Below are 21199 nucleotides of genomic sequence, written 5' to 3' on the forward strand. Positions count from 1 at the left end.
TAAGACATCTTGCTATGAAACGCATCATTTTGTTACATTTTCACTCTCAAATGAGGGATTCATTCAAACAGTTTGTAATGAAAGTTTAGCTATAAATTAAAGTTAAACCCACTTCAAAAGCAGTGTCCACATTACCTTAGCACTTGACCCTCAGTGCGAAAACACGGACTTCCACAGTTTAACATTTTCACTGATGATACACCCTGTCGGAGCTAGCAATTCATGTTTTGTGGAATAAAGTCTGTATGTTTTGCTACTTCTATTTCCTTTTTTTATTCATTTTTAAATAATATGCCTTCTAGAAAGAGAACCAATTTAAATCCAAGATCTGCCGATGCCAGAAGAAAGTGTCTAATGAGGGATTCTGTAAGCCAAGAACAGTTTGAAACTGTATATTGAAATTTCAAGCTCTTTGCAGCAAGGTTATTATAGTCAACGAAAACTAAAATCAAAACTGAAACTATTATTAAAAAAACATTTTCGTAAACTGAAATAAAATAATTAACAAAACCGAAATGAAAAACTAAAACTAAACAAAACTATTAAAGTAGCTAGAAAGACTAACTGAAATAAAATAATAATTTACTAAAATATTTTTAGTTTTCATTTTTGAATGAATATTTTTGCCGTTAGTCTTTAACCCTTGTAAGTTTTAACTCTAAAATAGAAATTCATCCACCACGAGCTGCCCGTACATATTCATCCATTGAACGGCGGTTGGTGACGGAAGGCGGCTGTTCACACAGCACTTGCTGTGACAGAGCAGGCTGAATGCGGGTTCGTAAAGCGTGTGAAATAGAAATCGAATTACGTGCCACCTTTCTTTGCGCTTGTTGTATATCAAGATGTAATTCAAATGGCTGAAATCAGAATGTGCTGCTCAACAAAACATTTACTATATGGACAGAAAAATCACGAGTGAGTAACAATTCAGTTTATTTCTCAAGTGACTGCTTTTTGTTGACAGCAATTCACCTGTCACTTTGCAAAGGAGAAATCATTTTTACTTTCTTATATATGAAGTATAGAGAAAATATATTAATCATGAAATAATTTGACCTCGATATTTTGATGATTCTTTACATTATAGGCCTCCCAGAGTCCAAAAATACCGTTTTTTGGAATTGTGTATGTGCGGCGCGTTTTTTTTTTGTGTGTAAACACAATAACTCAAAAACGCAACTAGATAGATGGATGAAATTCGGCATGTGCTTGTTACACCACAATTATAGATCTGTATTAACTTTTGGGCCATAACCCAGAAGTGGTACTTTACCCGAACACATACTCGTTTTTTTTTATTCATTCAGCTGCAGAGTCCGATTTATTCAACTTTACTTTTATAATAATTGTTCTATATATTATTAATTTCATTTGATTTGTTGTTGATGGTTCCTTAATGTACATAATATAAAAATATAATCCTTGTCTTGCGGTTTACTCCTCAAATATCCATCTCCATATCTGAGTATACAAGAAAGTCGAAGGGAGGCCACTCCCGGTTTTTGAAAATAAAACGGCACTGATCTGACTGACTAGGTCATCATATAAGATCAGCATATTGTTACTGACCAATCACTTTTGCTTTAAAAACATCGTTTAACAATGAAGTGATACAAACAAAGGTAGGTAGGTGAAGACAGTCTGCCAAGTGATGAAAAACTAAACATACTAATGGGTTTTTGTATTTATTCTAAATTGATTAATTTATCTTTTTTAGTTCATATTCACAACTCAAAATACCTGATATTGTGAAAGTAATCTATTAGCAGAATTATATTTTAAAATATTTGTCTCCCTTTTTTCAATGTTTTTCTCTCTCTTTCAAAATAGATAGTTGAAATATCATATTCTTTTTGCTCATAACATCAGCCTTATCATACATATTGCATACCAGGGAGTTTTCCTGCCTTACATCCAAACCTGCTTGGGTAGGCTCCAGGTTTCCTGTAATCCTACTCTGGATAAACAGGTTTAGATAATGTATATATTGTTCATAATCTCAGATGCTGTTTCTATTGTTTTATGCCTGTCCGTACTCCTATTACTTGCTCTTCCTCTGCTCATTATGGGTTTACCGTCCTTTATATTGGGCTATTCAAGTCTCACTGTCCCTAACCTTGACACTACATGCTTGTTGTTCTTTGTTTCCCTCAATACAGCTAGGTGGGGTCTGCACACTGATTCAAGTCTAAGAGCCCTGTTCTTCCTAAGCTCCCGTGATTTTCATGAGAAAATATTTTTAAAATTATAAAATTGTGTAAAATTGTTCATATTTAGTATATTGTTTTGATTATGCTTATTTTTATCAGACAAAAACAAAACCAGATAGTAAACCATGTAGTGTAGTAAGCTTCCACTAACATTAAACTTGTATCCAAAGCTGTTAAGTGTACAGTTCTGTCTTATTGTGACACAAAACTAAACTCCGTAGGAGCTCCATGCCATAATTACTAAAACTAAAACTGAAATTAATAGATATAAAAATAAAATAGAAATCCATCCATCCATTATCCAACCCACTGAATCTGAACACAGGGTCATGGGGGTCTGCTGGAGCCAATCCCAGCCAACACAGGGCACAAGGCAGGAACCAATCCCAGGCAGGGTGCCAACCCACCACAGTAAAATAGAAATATCTTTGTGAAATAAAAACTAAACTAAAACTAAAAATACACGATGAAGGAAAACTAAAACTAAACTGAATTTCCAAGTAAGGTCAGAAAAAATATAGAAATAAAACCTAATATAAAAAGGCAAAACTATAATAACCTTGCTTCGCAGCCACATAGTAGAGGCTAAAACATTGACGGGAGACACAACACGTCATCCCAAGAACACTCCTGATTCCCAATTACTTTCCCTTCTCTTTTAAAAGTCTATAGTTTCCTATTTGTGTCTGCTTTGCAATGACCATAAACAGATCACAAGGTCAGATGCTGAAAACTGCAAATGTTGACTTAAGAACTGATTGTTTGTCTCATGTGCAACTTTATGTCGCTTGCTCACGAGTGACGCCAAACACATGTTTGATTACTCACACCCCATGAAATAGAACAAAAAACATTATTTATAAAGAAGCAATTCCTTGACACCTGATGTTTATTTACCTCCAATGACTTCTATATATACATAACAGTGTATTTCAAGTTAAATGTAATATTTCTGTAAATATTAATATGCCTGCGGTGGGTTGGCACCCTGCCCAGGATTGGTTCCTGCCTTGTGCCCTGTGTTGGCTGGGATTGGCTCCAGCAGACCCCCGTGACCCTGTGTTCGGATTCAGCGGGTTGGAAAATGGATGGATGGATGGATGGATGGATATTAATATGCATTTTAAAGTGAAACAACTATTTATTTATTTAAGAAAATAAATTAAATTTTGTATATCTACAGTTATGATGTAGTAATGTGCCCAGCTAATTATAAATAAATGTACAGGAAAAAACAGAAAAAAAGATAACAGAAAATAAATACAAGCCATTAGGAAAAATCTCTGGCTGTCATATAAGACAGGTGTTTTATGAAAGCTGTCGCCGTCTATGTTATGATGGTTTCATCCAGTAATTTGCATTACTAGACTAGGACAACTTTGGGCAGCTCAGATAAAAAAGAATGTGCAACCAGAACAAATAAAATATGAACCTTAGACGAGTCCACAGACTTGCTGCGTAGTTGTGTGTGGGGAGTGTGGGCTCTGTCCTTGGTGCTCACGCCAGGTTAAGTGCCAAGGAAGTGGTGTTGGGACAGAAACACGCTGCTCAAAGAAGGCACTCAGAGACCTCAGGATGTGCAGGCAGAATCAAGCTTTATTACGTGATGTACACACAGTCTCCGTTCAGATGAATTGAGCAATTAGCAAATTCAGCGAGCATACATTTATTACAATTCTTATCACGTATGCAAAATACTCTCCTCCTTCTAGTTCTTTCTATCATACCCTAACATCCATCACTTGACTGAAACTGCCATCATTACTTCATACCCTGCTTAGGTATCCAAAACGCATTCATTGATGAAGTATACAACTTAAGTTGAAACCAGGAGGACCCACATTTGAGATATCGTGCTGCTCAAATGAAAGTTACTTGACATCCAGGCATCTGTCAAGGTTGAAGTTTTAAGCAGCTGCATTTGTAAAAAATGGCCTGCTTAGTTTTCTCACAGTACACACTGTTCTTGGCTTTTCATTACCTCATACTGGTGTTTAAGCAAGCATCAAGGCCACCTGGCTGGCCTCTCTCTACTCACTTGACTTTGACTCATGAAGTATCGTGGTTTCCAGCTAGATTAGAAAAATAAAAAAATACACAGGCACGAGCCTTTTTGTGACTTAACCCTTGCTATACAAAGTGCCTTAGGATATACTGCTTATTTTAATACATGCTTATGTTTCTCTTTGAATATATGTAAATCATGAACTTTAAGAATATACTCTTCTACAGTACAGTGGTCATTTGAGAAAATGCTGTTTTATAATTGTGCTGAATTGTGTTTCTGTACTGTCAGGTTTCATTATGCCATGTAACAGTGTGTTCCAAATGTATGGGAGAAATAAAAAAGTAATTTATGAATTATTAATAGCAACCAGCTGGATGTTGTGTGGACACCAAATGACAGCTCAGTCAGCTTTACAGGTAGCACTTACGTCCAGATTGAACAGCTTATTATGTTCACTTAAAGTATGTTAATAGATAACATATTACTAAGGTTCCTTTTCGAGCTCATTTTCGGCTACTTGTTTAATCGTTTTATTAGCACATAAATCATCGGTAACAAATTACCTAACATAAATGTTCATTTTAAATTCCAGAAGTACGTGTAAAGATTTACTTTCTTCTTATAATATGACAGCAACATATTTAAAAATGCCAGTGAAAACACATTCACACAAATTCAGTCAGATGATGTACAGTATACTGTATAAGCCATTAATCACGTACTAAACAAGTGCAGGTCACTGTTTCAGCTACATAAAGCCTTAGGAGTAACTGCTATAAATAGCTTCATATTTCCACCCCACAAAATTTTTGCACTGTCTTGGGTTTTTTTTTTTTGACTTTGGAACAGTTAGTAGAACTAGTAAGGCTTTTCTTATGGAATATCCAAAAGAGTGTAGTTAAATCAAAGACTTCTAACATCTCGAGTCGACAATGCTTTGTGACTGAAGTTCCTTTCTCACCTCTGGGGACTCATTCTAATTCTCTGATGCTCGGCTCATTATACCCATAATAAAATGTTTGTTATTGGTGAAGCATTTTTGCTAAGTTTTCATTGCTGGATAAAAGAAAACTTATATTCAGGTGGAGCTAATTGGTATTTTTAACTAGAATTTTGCGTATGTGTGAAGTAAATTTATTTATTTTTAAGTCACAAAGCATTGCTGTGATGAAAAGCAGTGTGAAACTGCAAACCAGGTTGATTATTTTGAGGAACTGGCCCACTGAAAATACCTTTTTTTGTAGACATACAGCCTGTTTGATGCTTAACTACTAAGAAATTCTCAGTTGTGGTAGTGCCAGTCTGTTTCAAGGTTATTTTACACTTGATGTATAAGAAGGAGAGGCAGAATGGGTAACTGAGAGATGGAAGTCTAAAATTCAGGATGGATTTCATTTTCAGTTGCTATTCATTGCTCAGAACAAAATCAAAATGAATGATTAAAGTTTTCAAGTCTCTCAGATTTATGACAGTGCCTAAATGTTGCTTAATTAATCACAGATAAGAAAATAAATAACATTTTAAGTATTCTCACTGTCAGCTAAAAGTCCTCATTTTCCAGGCTGCCCTATATAGAGGTATTTTTGCTTCCAAAAGAAATACAGTATATGAATAAAGAGTTATGGGTATCTCAGTGCTAGCACAGCCCTCTCAAAGCTGGATTTGATACCCAACCTGATTACTTTCCTTGACGGTTTTTCACTAACATCATAGTTGCTGAGGGTGAGGTTTCTCAGGAAGAATTCAGCCCTCAATGTGTGAATGAGTATGCCATGTAATGAACTCATACCGCCTGTCCAGCATTGGCTCCTGCCTTGCACTAGGTGCTGCTGGGATAGCCTCTGGTCCCTTCACGATACTGATTTGGATTAAGAGAGTTTGAAAATGGATGAATAAATTAGTGATACAATGAATTACAGTTCATATGACTTTTTTATTTTTTAATGTGCCATGTTCTCTGTGACCTGCTTTGATGCACTTACTTAAGCTGTGGATCAGGATGAGCTGCACAGTGCAACTTTGAGCAAAATTATGGTTGTTTTATAGTTAGATCACTTGGGCAATGAGATCTGATGCTGAAGACTCAAAAGACCAAGTCATTCATTGTCCACATAAAACCTAAATATCTAGGCCTCTGCAAGGGGGACCTAGGGAATGTAATTTTACAGGCCATTCCTCACAAAGGAACTGGTCACTAGCATGCCCCAGAAATAGTCTGCAGCCAAAGCTTAAACACCACTCTCACCATATGCCATGTGGATTTGGAGTCGGTGGCAAATAGTTGAAGAAACTGTAGCCAGTGCAAAAGTGGCTGAGGTTAACACAGAGAGGTTTGATTCTTTATTTTCTGTAAGAAAGAGTGATAGACACCCTACCTGATAGCCAGAGACCTGATCTGTTAATAGGGATGCCCAGTGGTGCTATAGGCTTCATTTTATGTTGGTTAATTTGCTTCTTTTGTGTAATTTCCTTCCTTGTGTCTCATTTTTATAAAGTAAAATTGCCTATTTCATACAATTTGGCTGCAATACCTTTTTTAATGGGTGGATTATTTCTCATAAACACATCCATGGGTCTTAGTAGACAGTCAGATTGTGGAGATTAAGAATAAGAATTATGATTAAAAAAAACAGAACTCAAAATAGAAAACCTGGTGCTGACTAGACCTATAGACGGATCAGAGTTCCGACCAGGGTTGGTTCTTATTTTGTAGTCTATGGACTCATGGGAAACTCAGGCTCCAAACCAACGAAAGAAGTGGCAAGATGGTTACACAATATAATAATGGATCATGAGCATAAACTAATTGTTATTGTCATCATTAGCTGAAGCTTTTATCGTGGTAGCTGCTTTTTGATTTTTTTTCAATTGTGCTTATTATAATTTAATAGTTCGTAGTTGTTGTGATGTGAGATTTTGCATATAAGTTGATAAATATTTTGTATGTCTTTATTTGTAACTTAGGCAAAGCAATGTAATATTATTGTTACATTAGTGAGGAGCATTCATGTTTACAACCCCCCTTCCAACCAGGACTTAGTCTCTTTGAATTTTACGGCAGGATTTGGGGGAAGTGCCTGGAAACAAGTTTGGTAAATGTTTCTCTGAAGTCTCTCAGCTCCCACACAAAGTCAGGCTGCCTAACTGCCAAACTTTATCTTAACAAATGGTTTTGGGGGATGACAGGTGTTAAGATGTTCTATTCCCCCATTGGTCTGAAGTATGGCTGTTTAGGACTGGCTTGTATCAGAAGCCTTTAAGTACCATGATGTCCTATTGGCTGTAGGGGATGGACTGAGAATCTATAAATTTGCTTTCTTACCTCACACTCTCTCTCTCTTACTAACTGATGAAGGAGCAGCTCACACACACAATGAAGAGCACAGCTTGGCAGCCATATTGAGACAGGCATGCAGCCTGTTCTGAAGAAAGCTGACCACAAAATGATGCCTTAACTAGAGACATTTTAAGTAACTAACAAGTTTGTGTGCCACCTGAAACTACACATCACCATTTGACAGGTTGTATGGTTGCCAATATTCAAATGTACTTTGCATATTGTTATTATTTATGAATATTATCAATAACACATTGTTTAAATTGTAACTAAACTCCTGTTTGTCTTTTACTACACCTAATTGCCTGAGGTTATAAATGTAGAAGGGAAGGTGGGGAGAAGTTATATGGGACAATACCTTATAAACAGTGGTAAATCTGTGAGATTTAAAGCATTCTGAGAAAGGCTACATAATAATACAAAAGGGGAAAGTAGAGTAATATATTACTCTACCAAGACAAAACAGTAGTTGCTATTATTATTATTATTATTTATTATTATTATTATTATTATTGTCATCATCAATAGCAGTAGTAGTATTCCATCTGTAATCCTGAATTAGATGAAGTGTTAAAATTTATAAATAAGTTATTGCTATTAGGTTGTGCTAAATTGTGTTAATTACAATTTAATAGACTGTAGCTATAATGTTATTATTATTATTATTATGATTATTAATACTAGTAGTTGTATTTCATAGTCTGGAACACTGAACTAGACAAGGTGTATTAAAATATATAAATAAAATATTAGTATTAGGTCTTGGTAAATTGTGTTAATTACAATACAATAGACTATAGCGATTGTATTATTATTATTTATTGTAGTAATAGTACTCCATCGGTAACATTGAACTAAGGAAAGTGTATTAAAAATGTATTAAAAAATTATTAGTATTAGGTCTCTCTGAATTGTATTAATTTCAATAATAGACTCTAGTAATTGTGTTGGTATTATTATTATTATCATCAGTGTAATAGTAGTACACCATCTGTAATCTTGTTAAAATATATAAATTATTAGTATTAGGTTTTGTTAAAGTGAGTTAATTACAATATATTATTCTATAGTCATTGTATTATTATTGTTATTATTATTATTATCCATCCATTCATTTTCCAAACCGCTGAATCCGAACACAGGGTCACGGGGGTCTGCTGGAGCCAATCCCAGCCAACACAGAGCACAAGGCAGGAACCAATCCTGGGCAGGGTGCCAACCCACCACAGGACACACACAAACACACCCACACACCAAGCACACACCAGGGCCAATTTAGAATCGCCAATCCACCTAACCAGCATGTCTTTTGACTGTGGGAGGAAACCGGAGCACCCGGAGGAAACCCACGCAGACATGGGGAGAACATGCAAACTCCACGCAGGGAGGACCCGGGAAGAGAACCCAGGTCCCCAGGTCTCCCAACTGCGAGGCAGCAGCGCTACCCACTGCGCCACCCTATTATTATTATTATTATAGTATTAGTAATAGTGTTCCATCTGTAAACTTAAACTAGATCAAGTGTATTAAAATATATAAATACAAAAAAAATAGAAAACCTACACAAACCTCGTAGACAGAAGAAGACATTTTTTAAATAAATTATATACAGTAGGTAACAAACAAAATTGAACTCTTAGTAGAAGATAAAATACATTGTTGAAGGTTGCAATCGCTGAAAATGTTCTGTAATGCAGATAATCAAGTCTGTAAGAAGCATTATAATAATTTGCATTTTTTGAAGTGTCACTAAGACAGTTGCATTATCAAAGACTTGAGACGATTCAGTTAAACTAATGACAAAGTTTGGAAACAAAAATAAATCAATTCTGTCATACAGTATATGAATCTAAAGATCAGACCTTGAAAGTGGAGTGGCCCATCTTGGTTTTACTCATGGCTGGTGAATTAGGCATTGGCTCCCTCCGTCCCTGAAACACTAAATGAAGGTTTGGTCAGAAGTGACAAAGTGCAGGTCCACAAATGAGATGAACTGAAGGAAAGGATTCTCATCTGTAAATTGGATTGTTGAAGCTAAGAGGATTCTGTTCTACTAATGAGAATGTTGGATATAAGAGGATTCTGTTGTATGAATGTGATTACTGGATATGAGAAGATTGCATTCCTCTAATGAGCTTGTTGAAAAAAGATTTCCAAATAGTTGTGTGAAATAAATAGATTTAATTCAATAAACACTGTGTTGGAAATGAGCTCATTCTTTTATTGCGGGAAAAATGAAAAGACACCAGTTAATGCCATTTGAGATTATGGGAGAAGCTTTGAACTCTAGAAAAAAAAGCATAAGAAAAAGAGATATGATAATATCACTTCTAGTCACAAAACAAACAAACAAAAAAAATAATCTGAATGCTTGCACCTAATCAGGAAATCAGGAAAAACCTTCATTAGTAAACTGCTAAGTATTAGTGGAAATGCCACTGTGCCGTTTGAGCTACAGTGCTGAGATCTGGTACAAAGTAAAATGGCCACTGCTAAATTAAACTCTTAATTTAATACTGCTGACATTACTGTGTACCCAGGTACCCACTGTGTACCCAGGTACCCTCACATAATATTATTTGCAGAAATATACAGTATATATTACAGACCTGTTATTTACATCTCTGAGTTTTAAATTATTTTTTAAAAGAGTTTTTATCTTCATTAGGAAAATAACTCACTATGGCATTAATGCATCTCTCCATCCATCTATATATTAACCACCTTATCCATTTCATGATGGTGGGGAACAGAGTCTGTCCCTACAGCATTGGGTGCAAAATGAGAACCAAATTTCTGATTGAAATTTGTTTTGTCTTCCTGCCTTGAAAGAGATGTTGCTGGCACAGTTTTTTGTCCCCCAGTGACTGTGAATCAAAATAAGAAAACTCAGAAAATGGATGAATGGACAATTCCAAGCAATTGTTTAGTCAATTTGTTTATTTCTGACAATAGGTGACTCATAAATAATAACTTGTCTATCAATGCAAAGTCAGTTAGTATTGAACATACATAATTCATAATTACAGGATAAGTTTGGTATTTTTCAAGTCAAAGTTATTTCTTCACAATCATGAGATACAAGTAAAATTCCATTACAACAAATATCTTTACAACGAAATTTTCATGACAACAAAGTATTTTTATGGTCCCGACAGTTTCCCCATTTGACATGAGTATATAGAAATTTCGTTACTACGAAATACATTCAGCAGATACTTTCATTACAACGAAGTGCCCAAAACACCTTGAAATGCCTGAATGAATCATTCACAGAGCAGTTAGTTCTGTGGTCGCAGCTCAGTTGTGCACAATGATCCCCAAATAGAAACACTATAAAAAAATTGTTCTTTCTTCAAACTTTCTTTGTACTGTTTTTATTTTTTGCTGTTTTTGTTTGTTTTTTGCTTATTGCTCATCAACATTTGAAAAGCATCCATTGTCACCCTCCTATATAAATGGCAGACACGAAAAAACGATAACAGTTCATATTAGAAAAAAAAACTTTACATTTTTGCAGCTCTCGATTGTGACAAAAAGATAAAAGACGTTGCCAGTGCATTTGGAATTTCGCCATTGACACTGTCAACTTTCTTGAAAGACTGAGCAAAAAAAGAAGAAAAATCTCGGGTTGCAAACGTATGCGAACTGCTACATTTGAAGACGTTGAAAAAGTAGTTTTTATGTGGTTCAGTGATGCTTGTTAAAGAAACATTTCTATTAATGTGGCACTCATTCAAGAAAATGTGAGGTTTCTAAACTGTCTTGGGACCTCCCCCAACGGGACAACACACTGAACACCGTCCCGAAGTGCGATCACTGCGTCTATGGAAGACTGTTTATCTGTTGCCGGGGCAACAGCAGGCTCACAGCTCTGCAGCATCTCTCTGCCAAAGCAAACATTAAAGATCTAGATGGGTGATACAAGGAACATTGTAAATGTCAGGAACAGGATTACTTGGTCACTAAACTGGCCACGACCCTGCCTTATTATTGTGTTTGTGTATAGGAGAGTGGCAGATCACGCTACAATGAATCACCATGCTGTTCCTGTTTCAAGCTGAATAAAGCTGGTTTTGCTAAAGTACTGAGACTCAGCCTCATGTTTTGGGGTGAAAAATAGGGACTTATAGTGCAACCCTGATCTTTTAAGATTTGCTTCTGTGACACTTCACTGCAGCGCTGTGAGCCTGCTGTTGCCCTGCCCCAGCAACGGACAAACAATCTTCCACAGACTCACGCTTCGGGATGCACATCAGTGTGTTGTTCCCGTTGGGTGGGGGCAATCCCAAAAGAGTTCAGAAACCTCTCAATATGAAGAAGAAGAAAAGGATGATTCACCTTCTGATTGATAACTGTGCTGCCCACAACATAATTCCACATTTAGATAACGTTCATGTTGAATTCCTCCCACCCATTTGCACAGCAGTGCTTCAGCCATTGGATTTGGGCATCATTTGCACCCTGAAAGTGTATTATCGCAAGGAAATGCTGAGAAAAATTCTCGTCAGCATAACTTGTAGACAGGAGGAGATTAAAATTAACGTGAAAGAAGCTACTGAAATGACTGCAAACGCCTGGACGCAAGTGAAAGAAAGCACTATAGCAACAAATACAGAATCTCATTACAACAAAATATTTTTTAGGTCTCTGGCAGTTCATTGTAATGTAATTTTACCTCTATATTATTTCACCAATGAAATTGTGTTCTAAAGTGAAGGATTTTTTATAAATTTTAAAAACACCATAAATACAAAAGGCATGTTTTCTCCAATTGAAACCTTTAGTACTACAAAGTGGACATATTTAAGTTTAATAAGTTTTCATTCACCCATGGACTGTGGTACCCATTGTAAACTGCAAAAACAGACAAGGTAATTTTAAAATTTAGAAAAAAATTCTTAACCTTAGAATATAATTTTATGTTTAAAATTATTATATACTTTGACTTGAAAAATAATGACCTCATCAATTAATGCTCCTTTTACCCAAATCAGTCAGTCTTTGGGCACTGATATGCTTTTATTAAGCGTTTTTTCCAACTTTTTGCTTTTCTGCCTCATTGGTATTTTCGACAGCATCAGTAAATGTGATATATATTTTGTTGTTTTAAATTAGAAAGACAAACAGCTTTGGTAAAGACTACTGAGTGCTGAGAACCTCATTCCATGCTCACTATTCTCTTTGCTGTACTTTTTTGTCTTATGTTCAATACAAACTTCCCAGTTCGGTTTCATAGATTAGGTTTGAGCTTTAGTGTTCTGTGTAGTGAAGTGCACCCGGGACTAAAGGGCATGTGCTACCCTGATAGGCTAAAGCAGTGGTTATCAAAGCGCCAAAGACTCACCATTGGGCCCCAAGTCAAGAAGTCAAGAAGACCACAAGCTGGCAATAATCAGGGCAAAAGAACTTTTAAATCTCCCAAATGTGTAAGGAAAAAGTAGAAGTAAGTAAAAATGTATTTATAAATCACCTATCACAAACAATAAAACACAATAAAAAAATAAAACAGCATAAAATACAAGGACAATATAAAAGTCACCCACAGACAACAAAGCTACTCAAATGCCTGTCTAAACAGACGTGTCTTATATTGACAATTGAACAATTTAATAGATTTTGCTGATCTCAACATCAGTGCGAGACTGTTCAATAACCTTGGAGCAGTGAACCGGAATGCACGATGCCCGCGTGTCTTTAGTCTGGTACTAGGAACTGAAAGGAGATCTAACCGGGCAGATCTCAAAGCACGGCCTGTGGTGTGTAATGCCAAAGGAGATTTGTGATATATTGAGGAGCTTGACCATGCAGAGCTCTGCAAGTGAGTACCAGAATTATAAACTGGATCCTAAATTCCACTGGGATCCAACGTAGAGAGAATAAAATTGTGTGAGTGTGTTAAAAGCCTAGCAGCTGCATTTTGAGCAGACAGAAGACGAGACAAAGCAGCTTTACTGAGACAGGTAAAAAGGGAATTGCAATAATCCAGATGTGATGAGATGAAAGCATGGCATGGTAAGTATTTCCATCTCAGCCCTGGAAACAACAGATCTCAACTTGGGTAGATTTCTTAAATGAAAAATGCAAGAGTGACTGAGACATGTGACATTAGCATCAAACTCCAGAGACTGATCAAATGTGACAGCTAAATTACGTAGGGATGCATGAAAAGAAGTAGGGATAGTAGAAAGTTTTTGAGTAATAACTGGGTGCAAATTTGGGGGGGGGAGGGGGTGTCAAAACAGTAAAACCTCAGTTTTAATTTCTCAAATATGTTAGTCAGTATGTACATATTTAAGCATTTATTTGTAACAATCAAGACTGCTACTAAATCAATATATTTATGAGTTGTTTGAGAAATGGGTCTAAAAGTACCACCATGGAACACCCGTCTGACTTTCTTGTGAATGGTAACAACTTTTGCTTTAGTTCCATGGCTTCCTGCTCCATTCAAGTTTGCATGTTGTACTCTCCTCTCCCTCTCTTTCATTCTTCAACATCAGCCTAGGTCCAGTCCAGTCAATCGCGGTCACTGCACATGTCTTTTTTTCTAAACTCACTTCAGTGTCAAACTAATGAGCCAATATCTGGTCAAAGCAATGAGTACAGATGACGTACACATCAGTGCAGACAGGCTGCCTGCTGCTAATCGATCATCATGACTTATCACTTATTATGAGTTACCGTATATACTCACGTATAAGTCGGGTCTTGAAACCTGAAAAATCGATTATAAAATCAGACCCTGACTTATACGCCCATTCAAAAATGCGACACTTACATTTTTTTTTTTGTTTTTTACATCTTCTTGCTTCCTCCAATCCCACACCACTTTCTCAAACACATGAAATTTTTTTGCAGCAGCACAGTTACCAATTTCTTTTGCTACTTCAACGACTTTATTTTCTTCTGATCAAATGCTCCATCGTAGGTAAGGGATGTTCTCACGATAAATGTGAATGTGGGTGTGAAATACAAAAAATACAAATCAGTGAAAATGCCTGTTTGGAATATGTCGGGTTTTACCATGTGGTCACGTAGGCACAAAACATAGAAAAACAAAGGCAGTGTGCTTACTCTCTCATGTGGGCGTTAGCATATCATAATCTCTTAGACCAATAGTGTGAGTTTTCTGCATTCGACTTATACGACCGAAATTATAAAATACCAGAAATTATACGGTAAAATCAAGTCCTGACTTATCTGCCGGAGAACTTATTTACGAGTATATACGATACTTTACAAAAGCTGTGACTTTGAAACATCAGTTTAGCAACTTTGGATTTGAATCTTACAATTTTTTTCATAAACACTTTTCATAAAATGGATTTGGCAACTGTGATGCATAATTATACTAACAGGTGACTGCTGGATCCAAGGAGTCCAACGTTAAATTTCACTTTACAAAGCGTTCCTAGGTCCACAACACTTAAGTTAAACCTCAAGCAGTTAAGGCTGCATGGGGACCTAATCCAGGTGTTCAGACCTCTCAAATGCTTTCATAAAATCGATTCTTTCAATTAGTGAATTACTTTGTGGGCACTGACGGAAACTAAAGAGAAGTTTTTTAAACTGAAGCCAGAAAAGCACATCTTACACAAAGAGTTCTGGGAAGGCAGACAAAAATGCATAATTGTGTTGTTGAATTAGAGGCCTTGACCACTTGGCTTATATCTGGCCCAGACATTGGGACAATTTAGCTATTGGCTAACCAAACCAGTTTAATGGACTTGATGGTGACAACTTTATCATCGAATCTCATATGTCTAAAGTTCTAACTTTAAACTGAAAATACAAGGGGTTAGACCACAGGTGTGGTGGACCCTTTTTCCAATTCTAGACACCTCAAATCATTCATTCAGACATGCACACATCTTTTTTGTAAAACTCCTTTCTATTTTAGGTCATAGGGAGCCAGAGTCTTTCACAGCAGCATGTGTCACAAGGCAGAAGCCAACCCTGAATGGGACACCAAACAAACACTTCCTAGCAGCCATAGCATGATAAAGTGGAATTTTCTTTGTGTGTCTTATTTAAAAAAGTGTTTTTCTTTGTTTTATTGAAAAATAAAAAACGGACACACACATACTTAGACAAAGTAACATGCTGTGATTTGGCAGTGACGGTGTCTAGTGAACACAGATTATTTTGTCATATTAACTGAAAAGGAACAAAGAACAGTATCAGCATGCTCAAGATGGATACAGGCTTGTGTAGCTTTTTGCCAGCATGAGGCCGTACAGAAAAGAGTCTATCCCGAATAGTAGATCTTTGTTTTATATTGACTTGGAAAATTATAACTTGCATTTCAATATTTAACAGTTTGCCTCAAGGCTGCCTTCTTGGCATACTCTACTTTTCTATACACCGTTTTTCAATGTACATTAGGCTTTACCTCTTCATTAACATGCTAATTTAAAAACAACCACATGCTCTGTAATCATTAACTAGTGATTCACAAAGGAAGGAATAAATTATCTCAGCTAGATCCCTCACGGCACGTGGAAATAGGATTTAGGTTGTTCGCTTTCTTGTGTTTTACAACGTGTAAAAGAAAATTGAAGGCTGTCGGGAATTAAGCATCCAAGCATGTTGCATTCAATCTGATTCAGCTCTTGACTGAATTGTTAGGTTTTCATTCGGAGCTGCCAATGTGGGTGCCACATAAAAGAATCAACAATAAATTATTGCAGAAAGTCAGTAAATATATATATATATATATATATATATATATATATACTGTATATGTGTGTGTGTGTGTTTTTATGTCCATCCATCCATCCATCCTCTTCCGCTTATCCGAGATCAGGTCAGGGGGGCAGCAGCTTGAGCAGAGATGCCCAGACTTCCCTCTCCCTGGCCACTTCTTCTAGCTCTTCCTGGGAAATCCCGAGGCATTCCCAGGCCAGCCAAGAGACATAGTCCCTCCAGCGTGTCCTGGGTCTTCCCCGGGGCCTCCTCCCGGTTGGACGTGCCCAGAACACCTCACCAGGGTGGCGTCCAGGAGGCATCTTGATCAGATGCCTGAGCCACATCATCTGACTCCTCTTGATGTGGAGGAGCAGTGGCTCTACTCTGAGCCCCTCCTGGATGACTAAGCTTCTCACCTTATCTTTAAGGGAAAGCCCAGACACCCTGCAGAGGAAACTCATTTCAGCCGCTTGTATTCGCGATCTCGTTCTTTCGGTCACTATCCATAGCTCATGACCATAGGTGAGGGTAGGAGTGTAGATCGACCAGTAAATTGAGAGATTTGTCTTACGGCTCAGCTCCTTTTTCACCACGACAGACCGATGCAGAGCCCTCATCACTGAGGACGCCACACCAATTCGCCTGTCGATCTCCCGCTCCATTCTTCCCTCACTCGTGAACAAGACCCCGAAATACTTGAACTCCTCCGCTTGGGGCAGGATCTCGCTCCCAGCCCTGAGAGGGCACTCCACCCTTTTTTGGCTGAGGACCATGGTCTCGGATTTGGAGGTGCTGATTCCCATCCCAGCTGCTTCACACTTGGCTGCAAACCAATCCAGAGAGAGCAGAAGATCACGGCCTGATGAAGCAAACAGGACAACCTCATCAGAAAAAAGCAGTGACCCAATCCTGAGCCTACCATACCGGATCCCCTCAATGCCCCGGCTGCGCCTAGAAATTCTGTCCACAAAAGTTGTGAACAGAATTGGTGACAAAGGGCAGCCCTGGCGGAGTCCAACCCTCACTGGAAATGGTTTCGACTTACTGCCGGCAATGCGGACCAAGCTCTGACACCGGTTGTACAGGGACCGAACAGCCCTTATCAGGGGATCCAGTACCCCATACTCTTGGAGCACCCCCCAAAAGATTCCCCGAGGGACACGGTCAAACGCCTTTTCCAACTCATCAAAACACATGTAGACGGGTTGGGCAAACTCCCATGCACTCTCCTGGACCCTTCCAAGGGTGTAGAGCTGGTCCACTGTTCTGCGACCAGGACGAAAACCACACTGTTCCTCCTGAATCTGAGGTTCGACTATCCGACGGACCCTCCTCTCCAGGAAACCCCAAATAGACTTTTCCACGGAGGCTGAGTGTGATCCCTCTGTAGTTGGAACACACCCTCCGGTCCCCCTTCTTAAAGAGGGGGACCATCACCCCGGTCTGCCAATCCAGAGGCACTGTCCCTGATGTCCATGCGATGTTGCAGAGGCGTGTCAACCAAGACAGTCCTACAACATTCAGAGCCTTGAGGAACTCCGGGCGTATCTCATCCACCCCTGGGGCCCTGCCACCAAGGAGTTTTTTGACCACCTCGGTGACCTCAGTCCCAGAGATGGGGGAGCCCACCACCGAGTCCCCAGGCTCTGCTTCCTCATTGAAAAGCATGTTAGTGGGATTGAGGAGGTCTTCGAAGTACTCCCCCCACTGACCCACAACGTCCTGAGTTGAGGTCAGCAGCGCACCATCCCCACCATAAACAGTGTTGACACTGAACTGCTTCCCCCTCCTGAGATGCCAGATTGTGGACCAGAATCTCCTCAAAGCCATCCGAAAGTCGTTCTCCATGGCCTCCCCGAACTCCTCCTGCTGGTACCTATTAGCTGCCTCCAGAGTCCCACAGGACTAAAGGGTCCTGTAGAACTCCTTCTTCAGCTTGAAGGCATCCCTCACCTCCAGTGTTCACCAATGGGTTCGGGGATTGCCTGCCACAACAGGCACCGACCACCCTTATGGCCACAACTCCCGTGTCAAAACCGCCGTCACACGTATGAGGCCACGGGACATGGCCCATGTCAGACTCAATGTCCCCCACCTCCCTCAGGACATGGTCGAAGTTCTGCCGGAGGTGGGAGTTGAAGCTACTTCTGAAAGGGGACTCTGCCAGATGTTCCCAGCAGACCCTCACAACACGTTTGGGCCTACCAGGCCTGACCAGCATCCTCCCCCACCATCGAAGCCAACTCACCACCAGGTGGTGATCAGTTGACAGCTCCGCTCAGGTTCAGATCAGGGGGACGATTCCTCCCAATCATGCCCTTCCAGGTCTCACTGTCATTGTCCATGTGAACATTGAAGTCTCTCAGCAGAACGAGAGAGTCCCCAGAAGGTATGCCCTCTAGCACCCCTCCAGGGACTCCAAAAAAGGGTGGGTACTCCAAACTGCTGTTCAGTGCATACGCACAAACAACAGTCAGGACCCGTCCCCCCACCTGAAGGCGGAGGGAAGCTACCCTCTCGTCCACTATGGTAAACCCCAATGAACAGGCTCCAAGTCGGGGGGCAATAAGTATGCCCACACTCGCCCTGCGCCTCTCACCGGGGGCAACTCCAGAGTGGTAGAGAGTCCAGCCCCTCTCAAGGAGATTGGTTCCAGAGTCCAAGCTGTGTGTCGAGGTGAGCCCAACTATATCTAGCCGGAACCTCTTGACCTCGTGCACTAGCTCAGGTTTCTTCCCCTTCAGAGAGGTGACATTCCACGTCCCAAGAGCCAGCTTCTGTAGCTGAGGATCGGACCGCCAAGGTCCCTGCCTTTGGCCACCACCTAACTCACACTGCACCCGACCTCCTTGGCCCCGCCTACAGGTGGTAAGCCCATGTGTTTTTATGTACATGATAAAAAGTTGTTCTCGCGTTTCTCATGGTTTTTAGGTTTAAACAACAGCCAAGTGAATGCAGTCCTGAAAGTACCAACACAGCCCCATCATACAAATATTACATACATTGTTTCAGTCTGTATAAATTGCTTATATTTCAGGTGTTTCATGAAAACCCAACAATAAAACATTACAAAACTGGAAAATTAAAAATTTTTTTTTATTGTCTTCACATTTTTATTGCAATGTATATATTAGAAATCCAGGATGCATACATTAGCACATTTTATTTGGAAATGTATTCAGTGCCACAAAGTGACAACAAAATCCAACAGGTTGATTTAAAAGAATTGTCGTTAAAGATTTAAAATGACTGATTCCATAAATATTCCCTCTCTTTTCTATGAGATACTTAGATAGATAGATAGATAGATAGATAGATAGATAGATAGATAGATAGATAGATAGATAGATAGATAGATAGATAGATAGATAGATAGATAGATAGATTATTTTTTTATCTTAGTACATTTATGGTGTTTCATATGACAGTTCTGGTCATATAAAACATGTAGATTAATTGCATGGTGATCAGAAAAAATGCTAAAAGTGTTTAAAGGTGCTAAAAATCCCAGGAAGAATAGAAAAGGCAGGAATAAATAAAAGAATAAAAGGCTCAGTCATGGATCTTTCTAAAGCAAAGCATCTTCTAAAAAAAATTATTATATCAGCTACGCCATCAAACTATTTCTTCAATAGTGGCATTGTCAAATATGATCAATAATTATTATGCCACTGTGATTTATTCTTTTAATTGACTATGCTGACATATATACATGATTTTCTGTGGGACAAGGCTCTGTTTAGTTATAAACATCTAGAGACTAACTAAAACAATAAATTAAATACAGTGGATTCAGAAAGTATTCCTGCCCCCTTCACTTTTCATATTTTTCCATCCAACCTGGATAAGCTTGAGAGGATCTGCAGGGAAGAATGTCAGAAAATCCCTACCTCTAAGTGTGCAAAGTTTTTCATATACCCAAGAAAACTGGAATCGCTGCCAAAGGGGCTTCAACTAAGTACTGAGTAAAGGGTCTGAATACTTGTGTCAAAGTGATAGTTCAGCTATTTTATTACTAGTAAATTTTCAAAAATCTCAAAAGTCTTGCTTTTGTTTTGTCATTCTGGCGTATTGAGAGTTGCTTGATGTGGGAAAAAAGGAATTTATATGATTTTACCACAAGGACTCACAATAACAAAATGGGAAAAAAGTGAAGGGCTCTGAATACTTTCAGAATCCACTGTATCCAAGAGCATGCCAGAATATTTAGGTTATAGAGAGAAAGAATGGAAAGAAATGACATCTGGCATAACAATGTAGTCTAATGGACTAATTTTTGTAAACAGTATGTGAATAAGAAAGCAGCACATAGCTGTGCCGGCTTTTGAGACGCAAACTGCGCTTCTCCCATAAGTGAAAGTAAGCATTTTTTTCCTCCTTCCCCTGAGCTACTGCCCAGACAACTTCAAACACGGGATCCCTTTTCTAGACCGCGGTAAACTAATATTAAGGTGCTTCACAATTTCTTTTGCGCTTGTAGGGTTATGAGGTCGTGGGAGGCACACACAGGAGTGGAGGACCGACAGTGCCATCCCGGCCGGTTAATGGCAGGGCCGTCTCTCCAGTCTACACGAGACCCGCCGTGACGTTCCCCAAAAGGCACTCATATCGTCAGCGAAGACGTCTCTCTACACTATTTAACAGAAAAAGGCAAGTTTCCTTTCTTTATACCTTTTTATCCTTTTTATTTCCAAATAAATGCCTCTCTCTTAACACTGCAGAGGACACTAAACTAAATTTTATTTAATTACAGGTAATGCCAGTAAGGCACATTACCACACCCTAGGCTTCTGCAGAAACTGCAAGCTATTATTTAAATGGCTTATATCAGATCTTAACTACTGCTTACCAGATGGTTTGTAAATGTAGGGAACTCTGAAACAGAAAGGAAGAAGGAGCAATGGACGGACATTGTTCATTTTGCCCTCCATCTTGGCATAGAGCAAATGT

The sequence above is a fragment of the Erpetoichthys calabaricus genome, chromosome 11 (genome assembly GCF_900747795.2).
Source record: "Erpetoichthys calabaricus chromosome 11, fErpCal1.3, whole genome shotgun sequence".
NCBI classification, from domain to species: domain Eukaryota; kingdom Metazoa; phylum Chordata; class Cladistia; order Polypteriformes; family Polypteridae; genus Erpetoichthys; species Erpetoichthys calabaricus.